This window comes from Takifugu rubripes, chromosome 11 (genome assembly GCF_901000725.2).
Source record: "Takifugu rubripes chromosome 11, fTakRub1.2, whole genome shotgun sequence".
NCBI lineage: Eukaryota > Metazoa > Chordata > Actinopteri > Tetraodontiformes > Tetraodontidae > Takifugu > Takifugu rubripes.
In genome coordinates this window covers 5,630,158-5,657,885 of record NC_042295.1, presented here as the reverse complement: position 1 = coordinate 5,657,885, position 27,728 = coordinate 5,630,158, and the positions used below count along the sequence as shown (strand labels likewise).

General features: G+C 45.0%; 2 long non-coding RNA genes across 3 annotated transcripts; both read right to left on the bottom strand.

Annotated features, from left to right (window-relative positions):
• Nucleotides 1-12,834: 12,834 nt before the first annotated feature.
• On the bottom strand, nucleotides 12,835-14,440 carry LOC105419378 (uncharacterized). Of its 2 annotated transcripts, none has more exons than XR_003890121.1 (4): nucleotides 14,381-14,440; nucleotides 14,158-14,274; nucleotides 13,842-13,947; nucleotides 12,835-13,554 (listed from the first exon to the last, which is right to left on the bottom strand). It is a non-coding gene; the product is annotated as an uncharacterized lncRNA (long non-coding RNA). The 2 variants fall into 2 exon arrangements; XR_003890122.1 differs by having other exon boundaries at nucleotides 14,158-14,196; nucleotides 14,381-14,432.
• Nucleotides 14,441-18,605: 4,165 nt separating this feature from the next.
• On the bottom strand, nucleotides 18,606-19,928 carry LOC115251450 (uncharacterized). Its single transcript, XR_003890008.1, has 3 exons — nucleotides 19,839-19,928; nucleotides 18,915-19,096; nucleotides 18,606-18,665 (listed from the first exon to the last, which is right to left on the bottom strand). It is a non-coding gene; the product is annotated as an uncharacterized lncRNA (long non-coding RNA).
• Between the last annotated feature and the right edge of the window lie 7,800 nt (nucleotides 19,929-27,728).

Here is a 27,728-nt window from a genome sequence, read left to right as displayed (position 1 = left end):
CCTCTACTGCTTATCCGGGGTCGGGTCGTGGGGGCAGCAGCCTAAGAAGAGAAGCCCAGACTTCCCTCTCCCCAGCTACCTCTTCCAGCTCATCCGGAGGGATCCCCAGGCGTTTCCAGGCCAGTCGAGAAACATAGTCTCTCCAACGTGTCCTGGGTCTTCCCGGGGGTCTCCTACCGGAGGGACATGCCCTGAACCCCTCACCAGGGAGGCGTCCAGGGGGCATCCTAACTAGATGCCCAAGCCACCTCATCTGGCTCCTCTCAACGCGGAGGAGCAGCGGCTCTACTCCGAGCTCCTCCCGGATGGCAGAGCTTCTCACCCTATCTCTAAGGGAGAGCCCAGCCACCCTATGGAGGAAGCTCATTTCAGCCGCTTGTACCCGTGATCTTGTTCTTTCGGTCATTACCCAAAGCTCATGACCAAGATCGACTGGTAAATTCACCACTACGGACCGGTGCAGAGTCCGCATTACTGCGGACGCCGCACCGATCCGCCTGTCGACCTCCTGCTCCATTCTTCCCTCACTCGTGAACAAGACCCCGAGGTACTTGAACTCCTCCCTTTGGGGCAGGATCTCCTCCTTGACCCAGAGAAGGCACTCCACCTTTTTCCGGTTGAGAACCATGGCCTCGGATTTGGAGGTGCTGATAACCATCCCAGCCGCTTCACATGCGGCGGCAAACCGATCCAGTGATAGTTGGAGGTCACGGGCCGATGACGCCAACAGGACCACATCATCTGCAAAAAGCAGAGACCTGATCCTGAGGTCACCAAACTCGAGCCCCTCAACACCATGACTGCACCTAGAAATTCTGTCCATAAAAATTATGAACAGAATCGGTGACAAAGGGCAGCCTTGGCGGGGACCAACCCTCACCGGAAACGAGTTCGACTTACTGCCAGCAATGCGAACCAAACTCTGACACCGATCGTACAGGGAGCGGACGGCCCGTATCAGCGGGCCCGACACCCAATACTCTCGGAGGACCCCCCACAGGACCCCCCGAGGGACACGGTCGAATGGCTTCTCCAAGTCCACAAAACACATGTGGACTGGTTGGGCAAACTCCCATGCACCCTCGAGGACCCTGCTGAGGGTGTAGAGCTGGTCCACTGTTCCACGCCCAGGACGAAAACCACATTGCTCCTCCTGAATCCGAGGTTCGACTATCCGGCGGACCCTCCTCTCCAGTACCCCTGAATAGACCTTACCAGGGAGGCTGAGGAGTGTGATCCCCCTATAGTTGGAACACACCCTCCAGTCCCCCTTCTTAAAAAGAGGGACTACCACCCCGGTCTGCCAATCCAGCGGCACTGCCCCCGATGTCCATGCGGAGTTGCAGAGTCGAGTCAACCACGACAGCCCTACACCAGAGCCTTGAGGAACTCTGGGCGGATCTCATCCACCCCCGGGGCCTTGCCACCGAGGATTTTTTTTTACCATCTCGGCAACTTCAGCCCCGGAGATATGAGAGCCTATCCCCAGGTCCCCAGGCCCTACTTCCCCGCTGGAAGGCGTGTTGGTGGGATTGAGGAGGTCATCTAAGTATTCCTTCCACCGATCCACAACATCCCGAGTTGAGGTCAGCAGCACACCATCGCCACTATACACAGTGTTGACAGTGCACTGATTCCCCTTCCTCAGACGCCTGATGGTGGTCCAGAACCTTTTCGAGGCTGTCCGAAAGTCGTTCTCCATGGCCTCACCGAACTCTTCCCATTCCCGGGTCCTTGCCTTGGCAACAGCCGTAGCTGCACTCCGCTTGGCCTGCCGGTACCTATCTGCTGCCTCAGGAGTCCCACAGGCCAGTAAGGTCCGATACGACTCTTTCAGCTTGACTCAATGTCCCCCGCCTCCCCCGGGACATGGTCAAAGCTCTCCCGGAGGTGTGAGTTGAAGCTCCTTCTGACAGTAGACTCTGCCAGGCATTCCCAGGAGACCCTCATAACATGTTTGGGCCTGCCGGGTCTGTCCGGCATCCTTCTTCACCATTGGAGCCAGCTCACCACCAGGTGGTGATCAGTTGACAGCTCTGCCCCTCTCTTCACCCAAGTGTCCAGAACATGCGGCCGCAAATCCGACACAACCACAAAGTCGATCATCGATCTGCGGCCTAAGGTGTCCTGGTGCCAAGTGCACATGTGGACGCCTTCATGCCTGAACAAGGTGTTTGTTATGTACAATGTGAGACGAGCACAGAAGTCCAATAACAAAACACCACTCGGGTTCAGATCAGGGGGGCTGTTCTGAGCATTGAACCCAGGAGGACGAGAGAGCCCCCAGAAGAAGCACTCTCCAGCACTCCCTCTAAGGACTCCAAAAAGGGTGGATACGCTGAACTGCTGTTTGGGCCATAGGCACAAACAACAGTCAGGATCCGTCCCCCCCACCCGAAGGCGAAGGGAGGCTACCCTCTCATCCACCGGGGTAAACTCCAATATACAGGCACCGAGCTGGGGAGCAAAGAGAATTGCCACCCCTGCCCGTCGCCTCTCACCATCGGCAACTCCAGAGTGGTAGAGAGTCCAACCCCTCTTGAGAAGACTGGTTCCAGAGCCCTTGCCGTGCGTCGAGTTGAGGCCAACTATATCTAGTCGGAACTTCCCAACCTCGCGCACCAACTCAGGCTCCTTTCCCACCAGAGAGGTGACATTCCATGTCCCTTGAGCCAGTTTATGCAGCCGGGGATCAGACCGCCAAGGTCCCTGCCTTCGGCCGCTACCCAAAACACAATGCACCCGACCCCCTTGGCCCTTCCTGCAGGTGGTTAGCCCACGGGAAGGGGGTCCCATGTTGCCTCTTCGGGCTGTTCCCAACCAGACTCCATGGGCAGAGGTCCGGCCACCAGGCGCTTGCCAACGTGCCCCACCCCCAGGCCTGGCTCCAGGAGGGGGCCCCGGTGACCCGCATCCGGGCAAGGATAAGTTGGCACCAATGTTGTTTTTCATCATGGGGGGGTCCTGGGCTACGCTTTGTCTGATCCCTCACCTAGGACCTGTTTGCCATGGGTGGCCCTACCAGGGGCATATAGCTAAAATAAATTTCTATTGAATCTGATAAAAACGTTTACCTACCATATTTACAAGGGAACAGTTCACAGGGAAAGTTATTATTTCATTTATTTGACTCACATGTGTGTGGAGGATTTTATGTTAAAATTGCGTATATGCCCTTTAATGACATTTCCGGTCGTTTACGCACAAAAGACTGCGTATCATGCAGCGTCATTTAGTTGTCATGGAGTTGAGCCACACAGTTTCTTAACCTCACTCGCTAGGTAAGTTTTTGCCTTTTAACATTGATTTCCAAGCCATCCAATTTTTTTTTTTTTTTGTCATGCTGGATCTTTTGTATCCTGTTCAGTTTTCGGAGTAAAACATGAAAACTAAGAAGTCATTTGGAGTGCTTTTTGTGGACAAGGTGGACAAGAAGAGAGGAGAGCGTCAGGCTCGTGGCTTCAACTATTAGGAACCTACATTTAGTCAAGAAACTCGCTCTTCGTGGAGTTTTGGAGTGTGGAACTGTCTAACTGGAAACGGAGAATAAAAGAAGAAAAAGTCACGGAGACTATTGAAAAAGGAAAGTTACAAGCTGCATGAGGGAGCTCGTCAGCCTGGCATGGGATGTTAATTGATCCAAGTATGCTCGTTGAGATAGGTGAGTAGACAAGGAAGGATCGTTGTTCGGCTGACTAACGAGGTGAAACACCATGGTGTTTCAGCGTTTTTATTGAGTGGAAAGTGGAAATAATAACTGTTCATGGAGGGAAAGGACAGTGGAAAAAGGATAATAAAAATGACTGAAGGGCATGGAAGATCAGAAGTCTAGAAAGATCCAGGCTCGCAAGCGCAAGCTCTCACAGCTAACTAGCTTGACAAAGCAAATTGAACAGCTAATGGAAGATAATGTGAATGTGGACACTGTAAACAATAAGCTTCGTGTTGACTTCAGTGGCTCACAGAGGGACTTTTTGGAGATAAACTTTTGCCTGCAGAAATTTATGGAAGAAGAGGAATTTGTGGATGATCAAACTGCTGGTCTGATCCAATAAACAAATCTATGGACATGTTTTTCTGGAAATGTGAGGAGTGGATGAAAGAGGGTTTGAGGCGTGCTGAGCATGCTGAAGAATGTGACAAACATAACACCCGCAGACAGTAGATCAACTACAAAAGTGAGCACTAGAAGTAAAGCTACATCACAAAGTGGAAGCTCAGCTTCATCAACATCTTCAGTCAGATTGAAGGCAGAAATGGAGTGAGCATCATTAAGAGCAAAGGCTGCAGCTTTACAAAAAAAAAAAAAAAAACTGGCCATAGAACAGGAAGAGGCAGACTGGTATGCAGAGAAAAGGCAGCGTGAAGCAGAGTTTGAAGCCCAACAAAAGAGGAAGGAAGCTTCAATAAAAGGCTAAAAAAGAAATGCATGCCATGCAAACTGCGCTGGCCGAGTCCGATGCTAAAATGGAGGTGCTGCAAAATTATGAGGCTGCAGAAGAAGAAAGTGGCACAGTTAAAGCTGGTGAAAAAGATGAAAAAACACACACACGGCTTACCAGTCAACCTGCCGTTCAGCTGTCACCAAGACCCACATCACAAGCACGCAAACTCACACCAAGTGCTCCAGCAGCAACTTCTCAGCCGGTTACATCTGCACCAAAACCTGAGACTATAGACCCACAGGGAGCAGTGCTCGAAGGACTTTTCCAAGCTATTTCCCAGCAAGCCAGTGTTACGGAATATCTAGTGAAGAGTCATTAAGCTTTGCTACTTCCAGACCTCAGCATTCCAACATTTAAAGGGGACCCACTGGAATATAAATATTTCAGTAGAGCCATTGAACATGGGATTGAAGGCCGCACAAGTGATGATCGTGATCGTCTTCAATTTTTGCTGCAGTATACAAGTGGACAACCACATGACGTGGTTAAGAGCTGCTTGCACATGGACTCTACATCAGGATATGCCAAAGCAAAAAGAATGTTGAAGGAGTTCTTCGATGACGACTTCAAAATAGCAGAGGCATACATAAAGGAGGCTTTGGACTGGCCCACAATCAAGCCAGAAGATGGTGTTTCTCTTCAGTCCTTCGTATTATTCCTGACCGGCTGCTCCAACACAATGACAGATATTAGCTACATGGAAGACTTGGCTAGCACAGCTAATATAAGGGCACTGGCAAACAGACTTCCATACAAGCTCAAAGAATCCTGGAGGAAGTCTGCTTGCAACCTGCAAGAAAGAATAAAGAAAAGAGTCAAGTTCAAGGACTTTGTGAACTTTACAAATCAGCAAGTAAAAGTATCTGCTGCATCCACTCTATGTTAACATTAAAGAGAACATCACAAACACAAAAGACCCTACAAAACCGAAACCACAAAACTCAGAGACATTCGAGTCAAGAAAGGTGTTCACAACAGTCGTGCCCACCAAGACTGCGAATGAAAAGCAGACGGTAACAAAGGCACAACCTGTCTCAGTGGATGGTTTCAACAAACCTTGTGTTTACTGTGAAGGAGAACCTCACAGCTTGCAAGAAATTCAAGAGCAAACCACACAAAGAAAAGATTGGTTTCTTGAGGAACAAAGGTCTGTGTTTTGCATGTTTAAAGTTTAAAGCACGGGCCAATGAGCAGCAGCTGCAAACAGAAGCTTCAATGTGAAGAATGCTCCAGACCGCATCCCACACTGTTGCACATTACCAACAAAGATCCAAGAGAAGAAACAAGAAGAGACAATTGTGAACAGCAATCTGTATCAAGTGCCCTTCTACAAACTGCTGAAACTTTTGGTGTCACAGGGGCCGTAAAGAAGGTTGTGCTCTTTCAATCATTCCTGTGTGTCAAGGCACAAAAAGGAACCAAGACAGTGACAACCTATGCATTTTTGGATCCTGGTAGCTCAGCTACTTTTGCTACAGAGTCGCTGATAAACCAACTGAACATGAACGGACGCAGTGTGAGCATCTTATTGCGAACTATGGGGAATTAATCAGTAGTGAACACACGCATTGTGGCTGATTTAGAGATCAGCAGTTTGGACTGCAACCACTTTGTTGAGCTTTCAGAGGTGTATTCACAGAAGAACATTCCCATAACTAAGGACAATATTCCCCGTCAAGAGGATATTGACAGTTGGCCCCAACTTAAGGAGGTAAAAATTCCCACTATCCAAGCAGAAGTCGGATTGCTCATTGGAGCAAATGTTCCCAAGGCTATGAAGCCGCTGCAAGTGGTTAACAGCGTGGATAATGGACCATATGCCGTGAGGACAATACTGTATTAGGCTGGACAGTGAACGGACCCCTCAGAAGTGGAAGTGACACAGTGGAGGCCAACACACTAACAGGAATAAATGCAAACAGAATCTCAGTGGCTAAGCTAGAAGATTTCTGGCAGCTACAATTTAAGCAGGACTTTCCTGACGCTGGACAAGAGGAAGGCATCGAGATGTCTAAGGATGACCATCAGTTTATCAGCATAGTGTCTCAGTCTGCTGTACTTGAAGATGGTCATTACAGTGTTTGCCTTCCAGTGAAAAAGAAAGGTTTGTGTAGGCCGAACAATAGAGCAGTTGCAGAACAACGTGCTTTGAACTTACGGAAGAGGTTCTCCAGAGACAGCAAGTTTTATGGAGATTACATGGCTTTCATGGACAACCTGCTCAAGAAAGGTTACACCGTGAAGCTTGATGGTGATGAGCTTGAACCTGCTGAAGGTCAAAAGTGGTATCTGCCTCACCATGGAGTCAGACATCCAACTAAGCAGAAGTTGCACGTAGTGTTTGACTGTGGCGCAAGCTTCCAAGGAACATCATTGAACCAACAGCTCCTGCAGGGTCCGGACCTCACAAGTTCACTGGTGGGGGTCCTCGTGAGATTCCGCCAGGAGGTTGTGGCGGTCATGTTCATACATGGAGGCCATGTTCCACCAAGACACTTGTTAGAGCCAATTTAGTTTTGATGTTTACTTGGGATAAGATTTGTGGGCCTCAGGCCACGTGCTTTTATTTTGACACAGGCTTTGGTCACGTGACCAATTAAAGATGGCTGCCCCTCCCTTGGCAGTCAGTTCTCAGTTAAAGGAATGGTTAGTGGTGATATAGTTTTTTACCGCTTAGAGTTGGTATCTTTGGAAAGTAAAGGCTTTTTTGAACTTAGAAACGAACACTTTAGTTTACTTATTCAAACCTTTTATGTTGAGCCATTTTATTTGGATTATTTAGCCTTAATTTGGAATACAAACATTTGGATTTATGCCACTGTGTGCCACCTGCTTGCCTGCCTGCCATTTTCCCCCTCTGCTTGCTTGCCTGCCTGCCTGCCATTGCCTCTCTCCCTCTGCCCACCTGCTACTTACCTGCTTGCGGCCTACTCACCAGCTTCCTCCATGTTGAACATCTTCAACCATCAAACCAAGGTATGAACAACAGCTGTGCACAGTGTTCAAGATAGGCGCGTAACAATAACTATACAGCATCTTTCCTTTGAAGTTGAACAGAATTGAAACAACACTCACAACACTGATCTCCTCAGATTTTTGTGGTGGTGGCCTGACGGCAACTATAAGCAGGATCTCATTGAACACAAGATGATGGTACATATCTTCGGCACCACATTGTCATCTAGTGTTGCCACCTTTGCGCTTCAGAAGTGCGCAACAGACTTCGCAGAGGAGTTTGGCCCTGAGACGGCTCAAACAATAAGGAAGAATTTCTATGTAGACGACTGTCTTAAGCCGGCTCTGGATGAAGATAAAGCCATCACTCTGTGTGCAGAGTTGAGGAGCATGTTGGCAAAGGGAGTATTCAGGCTGACAAAGTGGTCAAGCAACAGCAGGAAGTTGCTGAACTCTATCCCAGAAGATGAAAGAGCTCAAGGGTTTCAAGATTTGGTTTTGGATGAGGACAACCTGCCCGTGGAGAGAGCATTGGGTATCCAGTGGTGTGCCGAATCAGATCAGTTCATGTTCAAGATCAACCTCAAAGATTGACCACACACTAGGAGAGGCCTGCTTTCTCTGGTCAGTTTGATTTTTGACCTGCTGGGCTTCCTCGCTCTAATGATATTGCCCGCTAAAAGAATCCTGCAGGATTTATGTCGGCAGAAGTATAGCTAGGATGAAAACCTGCCAGAGACTGGGGTCAAGAGCTGGAATAAGTGCATCTCAAGTTTGCCACAGCTTGAGAAGTTTGAAGTCGACAGATGTGTCAAGTCAAAGCAGTTTGGTGCTCCAGTCCTTGCCATCACTTTGCTGACGCGAGTGAAGATGCCTGCGGAACCACAAGCTACCTACTGCTGCGATCTTTACCTAGTGAAGCTCAATCAACTTTGATCCTGGCAAAGACAAGGGTCGCTCCCTTGAAGTCTCCGACTATCCCCAGGATGGAATTGACTGCAGTAAAGATGGACAAGCTTCTGAGGAAAGAGCTGGAGTTGGAGCTTCATGAGTCAATCTTTTGGACTGATAGCACAGCCGTGGTAAAGTACTTAAACAGTGAGAGCATCAGATTCAAGACGTTCGTCGCAAACAGGGTTACAGCAATCCTGGATCACTCTCAGACATCTCAGTGGAGATACATCAACACCACTCTGAATCCCGCTGATGTTGTCTCAAGAGGACAGACTGTGGAAGCATTTTTGAAAAATCAGAGTTGGCTCTCGGGACCAAGTTTCCTGCTCAGCTCCCAAGACCAGTGGCCTAAGAATCCAGATCCTGGCACGCTGGATATCGACGACCCAGAGGTCAAAAGAGTGGCTCAAGTGCATGTCATCCAGACACAAGAGCTTGAGGATTCAGTGGATCAGTGGATGAACCGCTACTCTTCTTGGACAGCTTTGAAACGTGCTGTAGGCTAGCTTCTGAAGCTTAAGGATTTGAAAGAGCTGAAGGATAAGAGAAAAGAGCTGCAAGCAGTAGATGGAGACAGCAGGATGATGGAGTTTAAGAAGGCTGTCAAAGGAAAGCGTCTGACTTGTGACGACTTGACTGAAGCAGAAACAGAGATTTTGAAGTACTCGCAGAAACAAGGTTTCAAGGAAGATTTGGCTATGCTAAAAGAACATCAGAGAGTAAAGAAAAGTAGCTCACTCTTTAAGTTAAATCCAGTACTACAAGATGGAGTTATGAGAGTGAGCGGAAGGTTGAGTCGTGCCGCAATGCCTGACGACGCCAAGCAGCAGGCCATCTTGCCCAAGGATTCACACATCACAAAGCTTGTGTTGAGACACATTCATGACATCACAGCTCACGTTGGAAGGAATCACATGTTGGCTCAGCTACGTCAACAATTCTGGATCCCCGGAACCAATGGAGCTATCAGAAGGTTCCTGTTCAGGTGTGTCATCTGTAAAAGACAACATGGGGCCGCAGGCAAGCAGCTCATGGCAGACTGCAGGGTCCTGCCAGATGATCCTCCTTTTACAAGAGTTGGTATTCTGTCCTGGATAACACGTCAGGTGTATTGTAGACAGATAGCGAACAACAAAAGACCTCGAAGACTTGATTCCAGGTTGAGAGTTTACTGAAATCTTCTGAGACCTTACATTTCTTTGTTTGTCTTGTTGTAAAACTGCAACACAATAAATACAGAGAATGTTACAATTAAATCAAATTAAATATATGCAACAGCACTGGTTACACTTTCTTTTTTCCCTCTTTCCAGGTTACATATCAGGTAAGTAACAGCATAAACACAGTAAACAGCAATAATAGTTTTCACATAAACACCATAAACAATGTGAATCAGGCTTAGCAAGCAGTTAAATCTGCCGTACTACTAGCTACTGTAGTCCGCTATCATTAGCATTAGCATGAACCCGCGAGCATTGTTTACCAAACAGAAAACATATAAACAATTGTTCTTAACTTAAATGCACCTTTAACAGCCTTAAACTTAACTTAAATGAGTTCACGATCAGCTGTACTTACTGATGGATCTACTCCAAGGTTCAGACAACAACACTGCGGTGGAGCACAGCCTGCATGTGACACGTACTGTAGGTGGCTTCTCAAAAACAAACTCGTGGTAGGTGTAATGCCCTAAGACGCCAGTGGGGGGGTGCTAAACATAACACAAACACTGACAGGAGTCAGAACAGTCAGCATCGATTACTTTGGTCCATTCTTAGTGAGAAGAGGAAGAGTGCAAGTAAAGAGATACGGCGTTATCGTCACATGTCTTGCCATTCAAGCAGTGCATCTGGAGGTCGCATCTTCTCTGGACACCGATGCCTGTCTCAATGCAATCAGAAGATTCATTGCCAGAAGAGGCCAAGTCAAAGAAATGTATTCGGATAACAGCACCAACTTTCGATCAGCTGACAGTGAGATGAGGAAATCAATCAAGGAATGGAACACCATCAAGATTGAGAAACACTTGCAACAAAGAGGTGTTCAGTGGCATTTCAACCTGCCAGCAGGTTCTCACCATGGAGGCAGCTGGGAACGATTAATCCGTTCAGTGAGAAAAATCCTGAACATCACAGTCAAGGAGCAACAGCTGGATGAAGAGGGTCTCCATACTCTGCTTTGTGAGGCTGAATCGGTCATACACAGCAGGCCCATCACAAATACATCATCTGACCTCAACGATTTAGAAGCCCTCACACCCAACCACTTGTTGTTGCTCAAGGTCAAGCCTGAGTTACCACCAGGAGTATTTCACAAAGAGGACCAGTACGTCAATTGCAGATCGAAACAGGTTCAATACCTCGCAGATGTCTTCTGGAAACGCTGGTGCAAAGAATATCTCACACAGCTCCAAGAATGTCAGCGATGGTCTTCACCCGGAAGAAACTTCTGTGTTGGCGATGTGGTGCTGATGGATGATACATCATCCAGGAACCCCTGGCCACTTGGAAGAATTGTGGAGACTTTTCCTGATAGACATGGACTGGTTCGTTAGGCTAAAGTGAAGACCAAGACCAACAAGCTTTGTCGTCCTATCACAAAGCTATGTCTTCTGCAAGAATCAGAGGATAACTGATGGACTGTTATGAATAGCTCATCTTGAATAATGAGCTTCTTTCAATAAGTGACTGAGTAATGTACAAAGTGATAGTAATGTTATTCGGCTCCTTTGATTTAAGTTTACACTTTTGAGGTAATTGTTTCAAGAACGTTGATAACAATTACGGGCTGGTAATGTAGGAGCCTAAATACTATTTCAGTTAATTAATGTTTAAATAATTTCATTTTGTCATGCTAAAATAAGTTGCTGTTGAATCTGATAAAAATGTTTACTTACATTATTTACAAGGGAACAGTTCATTTTAATAAGTTATTTCATTTATTTGACTCAAATGTTTGTGGAGGATTTTATGTTAAAATTGCGTATATGCCCTTTAATGACATTTCCGGTGGTTTACGCACAAAAGACTGCGTATCATGCAGCGTCATTCAGTTGTCATGGAGTTGAGCCACACAGTTTCTTGACCTCACTCACTCACTCTTTTGCATCCTGTTCAGTTTTTGGAGTAAAACATGAAAACTAAGAAGTCGTTTGGAGTGCTTTTTGTGGACGAGGTAGACGAGAAGAGAGGAGAGCGTCAGGCTCATGGCTTCAACCATTAGGAACCTACAGTTCCGATGTAACCAAGCTATGATCAGCCTGTGACCAATTACATGTAAAAAAAAAAATACATCTCAGGGTCTAGAGATCACCATATATTATAATTATGCCCCAGTTCAGAAAATAAAGTTAAAGCTAGGAACTTAAATCGATTTTTGCTGTATTATAAGTTAGCTTCACGGCATATATGCTCTATATATACACGTATATATAGTGCATATATCCTGTGTCATACAAAAGTGTATACATATACATACATACCCACTCAACTTGACTCCACCGGCAGCACAATTTACTTAATATAATGTATTTCTGATGATTATCTATGTCTATTCTCTCCTCTACCTCACCCCTACCTATTCTATCCTCTACCTGTCCTCTCCCCTTCTCCTCTCTCTCTACCCAGCCGGCCATCAACAGGAGGGTCCCCCTACATGAGTCTGGTCCTGCTCTGTCACAGCTGCGGGCAATCATGCCCGTGAATCACTTCGCCCCGCACACCTGTTCATTAGGACTCTAATGAGAACTCTTCTTAATCCCCAGAGGCACACATGCTCCCTGCCAGATCGTTATTCCTTCCCGATGACTTTCCAACGTTTTCCTGTTTGCCTGCCTGCCCAGTTCCGACCTTGCCTGTCCCCGACTATTCTGTTCTGCTCGCTCCCCGGAGAATCCTGTCTGTTGTCTGTGTCCGACAATAAAGCGATGTTCAGCCAGACTCGTGTGTCGCACTTGGGTTCTTATCTGGTTTCTGACATGCTCAAGGTTTCTTCCTGTTAAAGAGGAGTTTTTCCCTTGCCACTGTTGCGTGTTTGGGGTTCGGCCCTGGGATTCTGTAAAGCGCCTAGAAACAATTTTGATTGTAAAAGACACTATATAAATAAAAATTCTCACACACACACACACACACACACACACATACCTACTTAGACGACAATTGGGAGCGGATGAACGAACACCCCACCTTTCCGAACCCAACTTTCTGAATGGTTTAGAGAGAAGGTGCGACCATTTTCGGATTCAGAAAAAAATCCTTAATACGAAAATCGTTTGATTTGATTTTTTAAAGCCTTTTTTCCGCAGTCTGATTTTTAACAGCAGTTTGGGGACAATCAGGGACAAACCTTTGGGGACATTGATTATACACATTTCCTAATATAAGTTATCTTTGGGGTCTTATTTCTTTCAAGTCAGTTAATTATGATAGTCAAGTTTGAATTGGACTTTTTGTTTATGGCAAATGACCACTACAGAGATTCATGTCAACGCAGGGCCAGAGCTTCCTGAAATCAGTTTAATGCTCACTGAAGCAACACAAAAGAGAACGATAGTTGTAATTGTAAAGTGCTCCAAAAAAGAAAAGGGGATCCACATGACCTGCATGTGGATCAGAACACAGGTAATAACAACATTGGGCTTTTCATAACAAAATCAACACTTGCAAAATGATTTCAAAACAATTACAGACTCTCCAGCTCTGAATTATGTCCTGCTGCTCCTGGAGTCTTCAGGAAAGTTGACATTTATGTATGTATGGTAGGTATGAATGTATATATTGGTACCTCCCCCAATTCCGAATTCCACATGATGATCTTCATCATTTGAGGTACACATTATTTGAATTGAAGGTTCTGCTGTCTCTGGGCTAATTGATGAATTGACTTTCTTATGACGGAGTGATGTGTTCCTCTTTCTCTTTTGGCTGATTGTCCTTTTCCCTGTTGGTCTATACTTCCTTCCTGTGTTGTCTTCTTCAGTGCTACAGTCTTTGTTTTGGCTGAGAGCTGAGCTGCTTTCTTTTTTTGAACTATTATCAACTGGCATTAATTGAAGCAATCGTAAAGTCCGTAGTTTGTTTTCGGAGGACAGAAATGTACTGTCATCAGAGCCAGTTCCAGTAGAGTCACGGATGTAATCAGCATCACTGTAGTCAGTATCACTACTTTCATCCATCGATTCAGCCGAAGTATCTTCTTTGGACTAAAAGAAATAATAAAAATAATCAATTATTTTCCACATTTGATTGTACATGATGCCATACAATAATGCCAATGTAGACAAATCAGCATGATTCAGGCAGTAAAATACTAGAGTTTAAACAATTCAAATCAATTGAGACTTTGTAATGCAGTATTTTTTTTTTTTACTGCAATTTGAATTGAAACTGCAGAACTGATTAACACATTCAGATTGACTCCTTGATTCCCTTCATTAAATAGGGCCAATAAATAATTTTCCCCTACATAGTGAGAGATGAAGAAAACCACCTGACTTTGTCCAGATTTTAGTTTTGGGTTAAACTCATGAGTTACTGCACGAATCCATGAAATTCACATTTTTGAGAATTTGGCAGTAGATGGTAGAAGCTGAAACCTGGTAATTGAAAAACATACAAACAATGTTATAAATCATATACCACAATTAAAGTAATTCAAAAGAAAAATGCACATAAAATTAAAATGATCTTAAATGACCAGTTTCAATATCTTTTTGTACAACAAATGAAAAGTTTTTAAAAGGTTGTATTGAAACATATGAAGTAAAAATGAAGAGAGGCCATACAAATACCTAGATGATACTCACATTATCCAACTCTTCTAGCTGTTGATCAAGCAGCGCACGCTGGTGCAAAAGAAAGGCACGTCACCTTTCAATTTGAGTTTGTTTTTTCCCCGAGTTTAAGGTGCTACACTTTAATGACTAATGGAAAAGATTGAACAAATAAATTATGCTAATTTAATCTCATTTCAAGTAGTAGTTACATCATTATGGTTAATCCTACAGGAAAACCATGAAAAAAACTTACTGTGTTGCCATTGTAGGGCGAAGGCTCTACACATTCAGAAGGAAGCAGCGACTGATGGCTGCTGTCCACGTCCTCATCCAATGATGGAGTGGTCACAGGGCAAGAGTGAACCTGCAGTTGTAGAAAGGGATTAATACAATGTTTGTGAAACCAATATTAATGATGGCTGACATGTTCTTCTCAAGATAAAGCTGCTTAGACACCAACACCTACGGCTATCCTACTAATGGGGACACTTACACAGACACTTTCTCGTTGAACCAAAGTGGGGACACTTGCGTGTTTAGATGCAGTTGTCAACCTGTTGAGGTCTATTATAAGGATGTTGCTCTGAGCAAATACACCCATATTATCTGAGACACCCTCAGAGACATGGTAACACTAACTAGAGATGAGAGAAGCCATCTGGATTTACAGTGTGCTCTCATATGTCCACTGATCAGGTGGTGACCTCAGCATAAAGCTTAAACACAAGACTAAATGATCAGATATGATCAATAGTTACCAGCTACATGCATTTAGATGCAAAGTTACTTACTGTGTTGCCATTGTAGGGCGAAGGCTCTACACATTCAGAAGGAAGCAGCGACTGATGGCTGCTGTCCATGTCCTCATCCAATGATGGAGTGGTCACAGGGCAAGAGTGAACCTGCAGTTGTAGAAAGGGATAAATACAATGTTTGTGAAACCAATATTAATGATGGCTGACATGTTCTTCTCAAGATAAAGCTGCTTAGACACCAACACCTACGGCTATCCTACTAATGGGGACACTTACACACACACACACTTTCTCGTTGAACCAAAGTGGGGACACTTGCGTGTTTAGATGCAGTTGTCAACCTGTTGAGGTCTATTATAAGGATGTTGCTATGAGCAAACACACCCACATTATCCGAGACACCCTCAGAGACATGGTAGCACTAACTAGAGATGAGAGAAGCCATCTGGATTTACAGTGTGCTCTCATATGTCCACTGATCAGGTGGTGACCTCAGCATAAAGCATAAACACAAGACTAAATGATCAGATATGATCAATAGTTACCAGCTACATGCATTTAGATGCAAAGTTACTTACTGTGTTGCCATTGTAGGGTGAAGGCTCTACACATTCAGAAGGAAGCAGCGACTGATGGCTGCTGTCCACGTCCTCATCCAAGGATGGAGTGGTCACAGGGCAAGAGTGAACCTGCAGTTGTAGAAAGGGATAAATACAATGTTTGTGAAACCAATATTAATGATGGCTGACATGTTCTTCTCAAGATAAAGCTGCTTAGACACCAACACCTACGGCTATCCTACTAATGGGGACACTTACACACACACACACACACTTTCTCGTTGAACCAAAGTGGGGACACTTGCGTGTTTAGATGCAGTTGTCAACCTGTTGAGGTCTATTATAAGGATGTTGCTCTGAGCAAATACACCCATATTATCTGAGACACCCTCAGAGACATGGTAGCACTAACTAGAGATGAGAGAAGCCATCTGGATTTACAGTGTGCTCTCATATGTCCACTGATCAGGTGGTGACCTCAGCATAAAGCATAAACACAAGACTAAATGATCAGATATGATCAATAGTTACCAGCTACATGCATTTAGATGCAAAGTTACTTACTGTGTTGCCATTGTAGGGTGAAGGCTCTACACATTCAGAAGGAAGCAGCGACTGATGGCTGCTGTCCACGTCCTCATCCAAGGATGGAGTGGTCACAGGGCAAGAGTGAACCTGCAGTTGTAGAAAGGGATAAATACAATGTTTGTGAAACCAATATTAATGATGGCTGACATGTTCTTCTCAAGATAAAGCTGCTTAGACACCAACACCTACGGCTATCCTACTAATGGGGACACTTACACACACACACACTTTCTCGTTGAACCAAAGTGGGGACACTTGCGTGTTTAGATGCAGTTGTCAACCTGTTGAGGTCTATTATAAGGATGTTGCTATGAGCAAACACACCCACATTATCCGAGACACCCTCAGAGACATGGTAGCACTAACTAGAGATGAGAGAAGCCATCTGGATTTACAGTGTGCTCTCATATGTCCACTGATCAGGTGGTGACCTCAGCATAAAGCTTAAACACAAGACTAAATGATCAGATATGATCAATAGTTACCAACTACATGCATTTAGATGCAAAGTTACTTACTGTGTTGCCATTGTAGGGCGAAGGCTCTACACATTCAGAAGGAAGCAGCGACTGATGGCTGCTGTCCATGTCCTCATCCAATGATGGAGTGGTCACAGGGCAAGAGTGAACCTGCAGTTGTACAAAGGGATAAATACAATGTTTGTGAAACCAATATTAATGATGGCTGACATGTTCTTCTCAAGATAAAGCTGCTTAGACACCAACACCTACGGCTATCCTACTAATGGGGACACTTACACACACACACTTTTTAGTTGAGCCAAAGTGGGGACACTCCTGTATTCGGACCCATCCCCCACCAATACACCAACGTATCCGACAACTAGGGACACTTAAAACACACTTTCTAGCTTAGCCAAAGTGGGGACACTCCTGTATTTGGACCCATCTCCCACGAATACACAAACCTATCCGACAACTAGGGACACTTAAAACACACTTTCTCGTTGAGCCAAAGTGGGGACACTTGCGTGTTTAGATGCAGTTGTCAACCTGTTGAGGTCTATTATAAGGATGTTGCTATGAGCAAACACACCCACATTATCCGAGACACCCTCAGAGACATGGTAGCACTAACTAGAGATGAGAGAAGCCATCTGGATTTACAGTGTGCTCTCATATGTCCACTGATCAGGTGGTGACCTCAGCATAAAGCTTAAACACAAGACTAAATGATCAGATATGATCAATAGTTACCAGCTACATGCATTTAGATGCAAAGTTACTTACTGTGTTGCCATTGTAGGGCGAAGGCTCTACACATTCAGAAGGAAGCAGCGACTGATGGCTGCTGTCCACGTCCTCATCCAATGATGGAGTGGTCACAGGGCAAGAGTGAACCTGCAGTTGTAGAAAGGGATAAATACAATGTTTGTGAAACCAATATTAATGATGGCTGACATGTTCTTCTCAAGATAAAGCTGCTTAGACACCAACACCTACAGCTATCCTACTAATGGGGACACTTACACACACACACACTTTCTCGTTGAACCAAAGTGGGGACACTTGCGTGTTTAGATGCAGTTGTCAACCTGTTGAGGTCTATTATAAGGATGTTGCTCTGAGCAAATACACCCATATTATCTGAGACACCCTCAGAGACATGGTAGCACTAACTAGAGATGAGAGAAGCCATCTGGATTTACAGTGTGCTCTCATATGTCCACTGATCAGGTGGTGACCTCAGCATAAAGCATAAACACAAGACTAAATGATCAGATATGATCAATAGTTACCAGCTACATGCATTTAGATGCAAAGTTACTTACTGTGTTGCCATTGTAGGGTGAAGGCTCTACACATTCAGAAGGAAGCAGCGACTGATGGCTGCTGTCCACATCCTCATCCAAGGATGGAGTGGTCACAGGGCAAGAGTGAACCTGCAGTTGTAGAAAGGGATAAATACAATGTTTGTGAAACCAATATTAATGATGGCTGACATGTTCTTCTCAAGATAAAGCTGCTTAGACACCAACACCTACGGCTATCCTACTAATGGGGACACTTACACACACACACTTTCTAGTTGAGCCAAAGTGGGGACACTCCTGTATTTGGACCCATCCCCCACCAATACACCAACATATCCGACAACTAGGGACACTTAAAACACACTTTCTAGCTGAGCCAAAGTGGGGACACTCCTGTATTTGGACCCATCTCCCACGAATACACAAACCTATCCGACAACTAGGGACACTTAAAACACACTTTCTCGTTGAGCCAAAGTGGGGACACTTGCGTGTTTAGATGCAGTTGTCAACCTGTTGAGGTCTATTATAAGGATGTTGCTATGAGCAAACACACCCACATTATCCGAGACACCCTCAGAGACATGGTAACACTAACTAGAGATGAGAGAAGCCATCTGGATTCACAGTGTGCTCTCATATGTCCACTGATCAGGTGGTGACCTCAGCATAAAGCTTAAACACAAGACTAAATGATCAGATATGATCAATAGTTACCAACTACATGCATTTAGATGCAAAGTTACTTACTGTGTTGCCATTGTAGGGCGAAGGCTCTACACATTCAGAAGGAAGCAGCGACTGATGGCTGCTGTCCACGTCCTCATCCAATGATGGAGTGGTCACAGGGCAAGAGTGAACCTGCAGTTCCACACAGAAATAGACCTGAAAAATACAGCTGCCACAAATCCTTTGCCATTTTAATCAGTTTTGTATGGTCGAATTTTGAATATCTAGGAATAGGTAAGATGAACTCATACTTCAAAAGGTCTACATATTAGAAGAATGGTGCATTATAATGTGCACATCACTTGTCTATGGAACATTAATTGCAACTTTCTGCATTTTTTCACTATTATAAACTAGACAATGGGTTAAAGGTTATCATACCTGTTTGCGCCATGGCCATTCTGAATCTCCATCACCTTTGGAAGAGCTGACAAATACCTCCCTAAGAACTGCCTTGTCAGTTTTACATTGTATATGCTTTTCTGCATCATGTTGTGGATTCAGCCGCGGCTTCCTCCTGGAAGGATTCTTTAAATTGGAGCCACCATCAGCCATTGTTAAATCTGTTCACAAAATAAGTTTTTTTGCACAACCTTAGCTCACCAAAGTGGTATTCCAAAAACTGTTCACAAAATTCTATTTACTTTATGTATGACCAAATGCAAACTCGGACTAAGAAATGGATTTAGATATGGATGTAATATCCAAAGTTATATAAACGGGGTACAGTTGTCAAAGTTCATACTGTAACAAATTAAATTAACTTAAAATACATAAATAAAATGCATAATAAATGTATGAAATACCTCTACTGTGCTCATTAGACATAATCCAAGTGTGATAAAGCATCTAATTTATTTAACTATTTTGTGTTTTGCATGCTCAACGCATATCTCTGAACCACGTAATTAAAAGGGCCTTTAAAGGGCCTTGCTTCGCTCACTTCCGGTTGAGTACGCGACACATTAAGATTCAGATTTGCATAACAACTTTAACAAAACGATAGAAATTAGTTGTCTAACCTGGTCGATTTTATGTGACGATCTTAGCCAAACGTGCAGATGGTCTATAATCAATTTAACAAACATAACCAAGTGCTGACGTAGGGAAAATGGCACGGCCTAACCGCGGGTATGAAGTGGGTACCTGGACTGGCCAGGCTGCACGCGAATCGAGCTCAACCGATAACGAACTAGCTCAAGATGTTGGTGTAAACGCTGATTTTCTGTGTGCTCACATTATCCACAAACCCCGAAAGTATGTGGTTTTTAAGTGTTTAGTTTGCATGAAAGGGTCTTTAATTACCTGTCTTTGTCGCGCTGACTCCTCCCAACTGCTCCAGCGGTGCCTCCACTTTCGCGAGACTTGATCAAACCAAGTTACGGCGGGGGTGGGGGGTTGATTAAGGCTTGGCACAGAAAGTGGAATGTGCCAACTTGCGATATCAGGTACTGTATTGCAATACTGTGTGTGTGTCTGCTGCAGTGACCACCAGAATATATATATATATATATATATATATATATATATATATATATATATATATATATATATATATATCTATACAGTATGTGTGTATGTGTGTACATAAGAGTTTTTTTTCTTTCTTTTAGTACTGTACACCACGGGCTACTTCTGTAACATGTGAATTTCCCCGATGTGGGATCAATAAAGTTTTTATCTTATCATCTATCAAATCTAAACGGGGGAAAATGATCTTGAATATCTTTCCTGATAAAAAGTAGGTGATGTATTAGTTACAAAATGATGCCACATAATTTGATAGAAATTAAAATGATCAACCTATAGAGGGGGGAAATCAAAGACACCCGATCTCCTCCCAGATCTGGACCAGGGCATCACTGAGCTCCTGGACAGTCTGAGGATAAACCTGGCAGCGCCAGATGGACCTAAACATAATGTCCCAGAGGTGTTCTATTGGGTTTAGGTCAGGTGAACGTGGGGGCCAGTCAATCGTATCAATTCCTTCATCCTCCAGGAACTGCCTGCAGACTCTAGCCACATGAGGTCGGGCATTGTTGTGGACTAGGAGAAATCCAGGTCCCACTGCAGCAGCGTAGGTTCTGACAATGGGTCCACGGATTTCATCCCGATACCTAATAGCAGTAGGGGTGCATCCTTCCAGGGATATGCCTCCCCAGGCCATCACTGACCCACCACCAAACCGGTCATGCTGAATGATGTTGCAGGCAGCATAATGGTCTCCATGGCATCTCCAGACCCTTTCACGTCTGTCTCATGTGCTCAGGTTCAACCTGCTCTCATCGGTGAAGAGCACAGGGCACCAGTGGCGTAGTTGCCAATTCTGGTGGTCTATGGCAAATGCCAAGCTCTACGGTGCCGGGCAGTGAGCACAGGACCCACTACAAGACGTTGGGCCCTCAGGCCACCCTCATGGAGCCTGTTTCTGATTGTTTGGTCAGAAACATTCACACCAGTGGCCTGCTGGAGGTCATTTTGTAGGGCTCTGGCAGCGCTCATCCTGTTCCTCCTTGCACAAAGGAGCAGATACCGATTTAAGGACCTTCTACGGCCCTGTCCAGCTCTCCTGGAGTAACTACCTGTCTCCTAGAAACTCCTCCATGCTCTTGAGACTGTGCTGGGAGATACAGCAAACCTTCTTGCAATGGCACGTATTGATGTGCCATCCTGGAGGAGTTGGACTACTTGTGCAACCTCTGTAGCGTCCAGGTACCGCACCATACTATCAACACAGATGTTGATCCAAGCCAAATGAATAACTACAGCAGTAGAAAGTCAGTCACTAAAAAATCAGCCAAAAGAGATGAGGAGGGAAAAAAAGTATCAGTGGCCTCAACCTGGAAAGCCATTCATGTTTTGGGGTCCTTCTCATTGTTGCCCCTCTAATGCACATGTTGATTTCATTAACAACAAAGCAGCAGAAAAGGATTAACAACCCCCTCTGCTACTTAACTGACCAGATCAATATCCCAGAAGTTTGACTGATAAGTTGCGATACTCTGATTAAAAAGTGTTCCTCTAATTTTTTGAGCAGTGTATGTAATTATTATTATTTGGCTCAGCCAAAATGTGATCATGAAGTATTTTGATAAAATGGAATTTTTTTTTTATTTTTTTTTTAATGTATTTTGCAAATCCCTAAAGCTAAAAAAAATGCAGTTTGTCAATCACTGTTTGGGCACCAGCAGGCCTTTTTAAGGGCAAAGGTCAGTCAAAAGATGGTTGTAAGGCCTTCATTGAACCCAGATAATCTTACCTTTATCCATTTTTTTCCCAAATGCAAGTGGGCTGAAATGTATATATGTTTTTTCCAAATAGACATATATTTTTGATAGATATATTTATTAGCAGGAGGTGCTGAGCCCATGTTGAGAGCACCGGGCCCACTCAACCTTCTGAGGGTGCAACGTCGGCCAAAAGATTCAAAATTCCCTTTTTTCACTTTGCAAAGCTTCTGAAGTGCAAATCTTCCCAATCTATAGGATTAGGTCTTATAAGTTTAAAGAGCAGAGGAGATACACTTTTATCTGAAAGTTCATAGTGAAATTGGGGACATGTGCATGGTGTAGTTCGATACACTTCCAGTAGGGGGTTACACACAGATTTGTTGGGGGTGGTGGTGGGGGGGTACACACACTTACACTCAAAAAACGGAAATGTGTAATTTTTTGGGACTTCGCCCAAAATTCGACAGAAATGCTTGTTGGAGCTTGTAGAATACAAAAAGAATGAAAACTAAATCGGGACAGTGATTTTTGTCCCCAATTGCAAAGGTGACCAGAATCAACTGGTGTGTATTCTGAAAAATGTCCCAAATTTTGACATAAGTAAACACACACACAATAATACAGTATGTCAATGATGAGGTTTTAAGGGAATAGGCATCATCAAGCACAACAGCTTGTATTAGCATGGCGGAGAAGACGAGACCAGGTGAGCAGACAGGAACCAGAAACGCTGAGGCAGAAGTCGTAGTCAAGGACGGAAGGTGGCTGGGTTTACCGGGAGACAGGCGGTGCAGGCAGGTCAGGGACAAACAGGTTCGGCAACAGGAGGTCAGGCTGATAAGTGCTGGAAAGTCTTGCATGGAAATGCTGAAGAACAATCTGGCAAAGACTGAGAGTGCAGGGGAGGCTTATAAGCAGGGCTGATTGGGAAACGGCTGCAGCTGTACTTGCAGGTGAGTGGAGTTGAGCTGACGGGGTGGGAGTGGCTGGCAGGAAGAGTGGAGCAGAGGTGGCGAGAGCAGAAACTTACTGGGGCAGAGGGACAGGAGGGAACCGGGGGAATGGGGCTGTGACACATCTTCTGTATCTGAAATTAACAAAATGAATCCGAAATGGCTTTTGCAAAAGCCGGAAAGCATTTACAGATTTTGGTGAGTTTTGGAACTCCGTGCACACATAAGGCGCACCGTATTATAAGGCGCCCCGTCCATTTTGGAGTAAATTTAAGACTTTCAAGTGTGACTTATGGTCACGAAAATACGATAATTAGCCCGTCTTTAATAATCACTGGAACTACTACAGTACAGAATTACTGTACTATCCTGTACTCTCCTCCTCTCTCTCTACCCAGCCGGCCATCAGCAGGAGGGTCCCCCTACATGAGCCTGGTCCTGCTCAAGGTTTCTACCTGTTAAAGGGGAGTTTTTCCTTGCCACTGTTGCTTGTTTGGGGTTCTGGGATTCTGTAAAGCGCCTAGAAACTTTTATTTTAAAAGAGGCTAATTAAATAAAAATTGATTACAACCACACTTTCTGCCCTGGATGATACAGAGGAGCTGGGACCCTGCACCAACTTACCTGCCTTTGAGAATGCCAGGATGAGTGCTGATTTACCTGAACAAAGGTGAAGAGCCAGGTCTCTGCCTCGCCACTCCGTACCAGATGATCAAAACTCACCTAAGTTCAGACACGAATGAGTCGTAAGAGGCCGACACCGGAGCGCGATGCTCAAAAATCACATCGCCCACTGAGCAGCCCGGCCTGACAAGAGATTGACCATGAACCTGATCTTTGCTCTCTGAAGCATACAGGAGAGGTTGCAAATCAAAAACTGTAACAGAAAACTACGACAGCACCCTCGCTCACCGGAGTAAGAGCTTGGGCTTACGGGAGGTAGCGGAACCGAATAAAGATGGCATCTGTTGTGACGGGTGCAGTTTAGGACCCAAAAGCAGCACTCTGGAAAGCTGGACCGTAGTAATGACTTTTATTAACCCACGGGCAAACAGGAACTCAGGCAGACCAGGAAACACAGGAAATAGTCCGTTCTTCTGGGCCCGCACAAAGTCTATGAGTTGCAGGCTCGGGGAGTGGGACGAGCAGCAGCGAAGTCAGGGCCGGGCGGAGAAGTCTAAACCAGGTGAACCGACAGGAACCAGAGACGCTGAGGCAGAAGTCGTAGTCGGGCAGAACGCTGGTAGGTTGTCCGGGGAACAGGCAAGGCAGGCAGAACGAAGACAGGCAGGGTCGGTAACGGGTAATCCGGCAGAGAAACAACGCTGGAAAGTCTTGCATGAGAGCAGAAGAACAATCTGGCACTGAGTGAGTGTGAGGCTGGAGAATATATACACTGGTAGGTGAGCTGATTGATGAGTGAGGGCAGGTGTGTGATCAGTGACTGAGAGCAGGTGTGTGATCAGTGACTGAGAGCAGGTGTGTGATCAGTGACTGAGAGCAGGTGTGGTGATCAGAGGGTGTGGTGTGAGCAGGGCAGTGGAAAAGTACTGGGACAGGAGGGAACTGGAGAAAAGGGACTGTGACATCTGTGGAACCAAGCTATTGGTGGCCATACAGGCCAACAACACTGAGGGGTGAGCTAAGGGAACATGAGACCCTTGGAGTGTAGTGAAGAAGGGTAGAAGGCATAAGGCATCAGAGGGACGCCTCAGAGGCAAAATGTGTGGTTTCAATATTTACCTTTTGACCTAGTGAGTAGGCCTTGTGATTAGGGCAGCTGAGTGCTTAAAATGACATATATAAGGTAGAGAGCCAATATAATCTGTGTGTAACCCATACTTAGCCTACCATAAAGCATACTTAGAGAATCGATATAATCTATGTGTGACCTATACCAGATGCACGAGCCATCACTATTACTGATTGATTACCGGCAGTAAGTGCATGTCACTATTTGAACTCCGGTGGTAAATTACCATGTATATGTATCCCTGTTTGAAAACATGCTGAAGATAACAATGGGTTAATAGAAAAGTAGGAGGGTAGCCGAGGTGTGGTCTGTTTGAATAAAGAGATGTCTGTTTTAAAAAAAAAAAACCCTGTAGGGTACACCTGACCTCTGATAAGAATGTTAAATGGTACTTAAGGGTGGAAAACGGGTCAGGAAAACTAACCAAATGAAGGTGTCCGGGGCGGAGTAGCCCCAGACTCCGAATAGTATAAAAGAGGGGTGATTCTTGTCAGACTTCAGACTTAGCCCGGGCTACTTCTCATGCATGGTGAATTGTGGATCGACAATAAACCATTGTTTGGATCGTGAACCAGCTGACCCTGACTCATCATTCGACTTTGTTGCGGTATCCCCACACCTCAATTCATTGGCACTGGCATATTGACTTAATGAAAACATAAAGATTGAGTGTATTAGTGTAGGGGAAAATCCACGACAGTTTTGGCGAGCCAGCCAGGAGGCAGCGGCTGGACCTGACGGCTGCGGGTGCTGAGCGGAGGCTGGGAACCCCACGGGCCCACTTATCCACCCAATAACAGGTGAGATACCAAAATTCCTTTTTATTTTTGAAATTAATGGGAATCCGGCCTCCGTCGGACACCTGTGGTTCGAAGGTACCAGTAAAACTGTCTCCTAAGAACCTAGAACATAAAAATAAAAGAACACGAATTGTGTGTATGAGCAGTAATAGCTGGTAAGCGAGCCCAACATTGAATGTGTGATTGGAACATAGATGGATGTGATTGAAAAATGTGTATTTAATCTGTTAATGTGTTTGGATTGCCCTATCACTTACAGGTACAGGAACAATAGTGTACATGTTGGTGGTGCACGGGAAGAGCGAACAGGGAAAGTTCAATCAGATGGGCTGGAACGAAAGTTATCCAGGGAGAGAATAGAAAGACGGTGTAAGGAACAAGTAGGCTAAGTAAAAGGTTGTTTTGTAAAGAGTTGTGTTATTAAGGACAATCATACAGGGGTATGTATTGATCAAAGTTAAAAGTACCGCCTGAGGAGACGTCAACCACTGAGCCTTTTCGAGGAGTGGTCCTAGGCAGGGAAAGAGAAAACTGCAGGGAGCAGTGAAAGGTAAAACGTTTTTTAATGTGTTGAAATATTGTATTGTTGTTGTGTGAATAAGTAATGTGAGTGAAAGGATATAGATGTAGACATAGAGAATTGAACATAAAGGCATAAAGATAAATATAGTGAAGTGTAATAGTAAACATAAACTAATAAAGAAAAGTAGTAACGTTGAAGTGACTAACTAAAATCACCAGTCTTGTACAGATGAAAGTAAACTGAGTCTGTGTTGGTCAAGAGCTGGGGCGGAAGGAGGAAAAGAAAAAAAAGGGGATTAAAAGAAAGAATCTGTGAGGTCACCAAAAGGTCACTGTGAACTGCCATAAAACATGGGTTCCAACTCAAGCAAAAATACAAATGAAATAACGCCAGTAAAAGTAATTCTTGCCACGCATCCGGCGAACAAACGAAAAATCCACAAATGTATGAAAAATTGGCATAAGATTACATCAGGTAGAAATAAATGGCCTCTTGAAGGCAGTTTTGATCCGAGGAGATGTGATAAGGTGGAGGAGGAGCTAAGAAATAAAGATAAAAAGTATGAAGAAACTCACATGTGGAAAAGGCTGGGAAATGCTGAGCAGAGGGACATCCTGCAATACTTCAGGATGGAGGCCACGCGGGACCCGGGAGTACACAAAGGTACTGACAACAGGCCCCCACCTTACTCACCAGACAGGGCAGGACAGTTTGTAATAAGGGATGAGGAGAGAACAGGAGGAATGATTACAGGTAAAATAAGGGTGGTAATAAATGAGGATGAGGAAGGAGAGAGGGAACAGCCGAGTAGCAGCCAGAAGGATGCGTGCACCACGACGTCACAATCACACCTGAGTGAGGGAGCATTTAGAAAGCACACACATAAGAGTGAGGACAAGAATGGTAGGGAAAGGGAGGAGATGCAGGAAAAAGAAAATGAGAGAATGAAAAAAGAAAATGAGAGAATGAAAAAAGAAAATGAAAGAATAAAGGAAAGAAGAAGAACGGCTACAAGAGTTAATGAAAGATAGTGAAGCGGTGGGGACTAAAGTTTCACAGAAAAATCTGCCAGAAGTTTCACAGAAAAGTCTGCCAGACGTTTCACAGAAAAACCTGCCTGACGACCGGAAGGAGGAAGACAAGCCGGAGAGCGAGTTTTAAGAGGAGGATGACGACCAAGGAGAAAGCGACAGTAATGCGGACCAGCAGAGTGAAGACACCTCCGAGGGAAGCTGGTTGCTGCCATACCGAGAGAGGAGTGGAGATGTAGTGGTGTCCAGCACTAAGAGGTCAGAAAGAACCTATAACCTACAACTACAGATGGACAGAAGGGGAACAGAGAGTCGGATGAGGCTGCGACAGCGAAAGGAACGACCCCGAGACACTGAACCAGATGAAATATGCCAAGGGATGTGCCCACTGATAACCAAGGGAGCGGAGAACGACTATCGGTACGTACCATGGTCATTTATGGACATGATAACGCTTGCAGGAAAACTGACTCCCATGGCAGAAGGAGCTGACAGATGGATCGAAAAACTGGAGGAGATCACTGGAGGAATCAAGCTGGCAGCAGGCGACATCAAAGCATTGTTGATAAAGACGGCAGGACAAACAGCGACGGCGGAGATCTTCAGAGATGCTGGATACGGTGCGATGACAGAGTCACACCAGCATGATGGGGTATCTTTCGACCAACTACGCACACGAGTGTGGGAGATTCTGAGGGAAAAATACCCCTCACGGATGGATCCCTCCAAACTAGATAAGGAGACCCTAAAGGAAGAAGAAAGTCCCTCTCAGTTCCTGCACAACTATCAGAAGATGTGGAGGGCCGAGACTGGGAGTGAGTGGGACAGTACAGAAACAACGAAAGCGTTGTTCATGATGTATGTAAAGAATGCCATGCCCAAAGAGGTGCAGACCAAGTTGAACG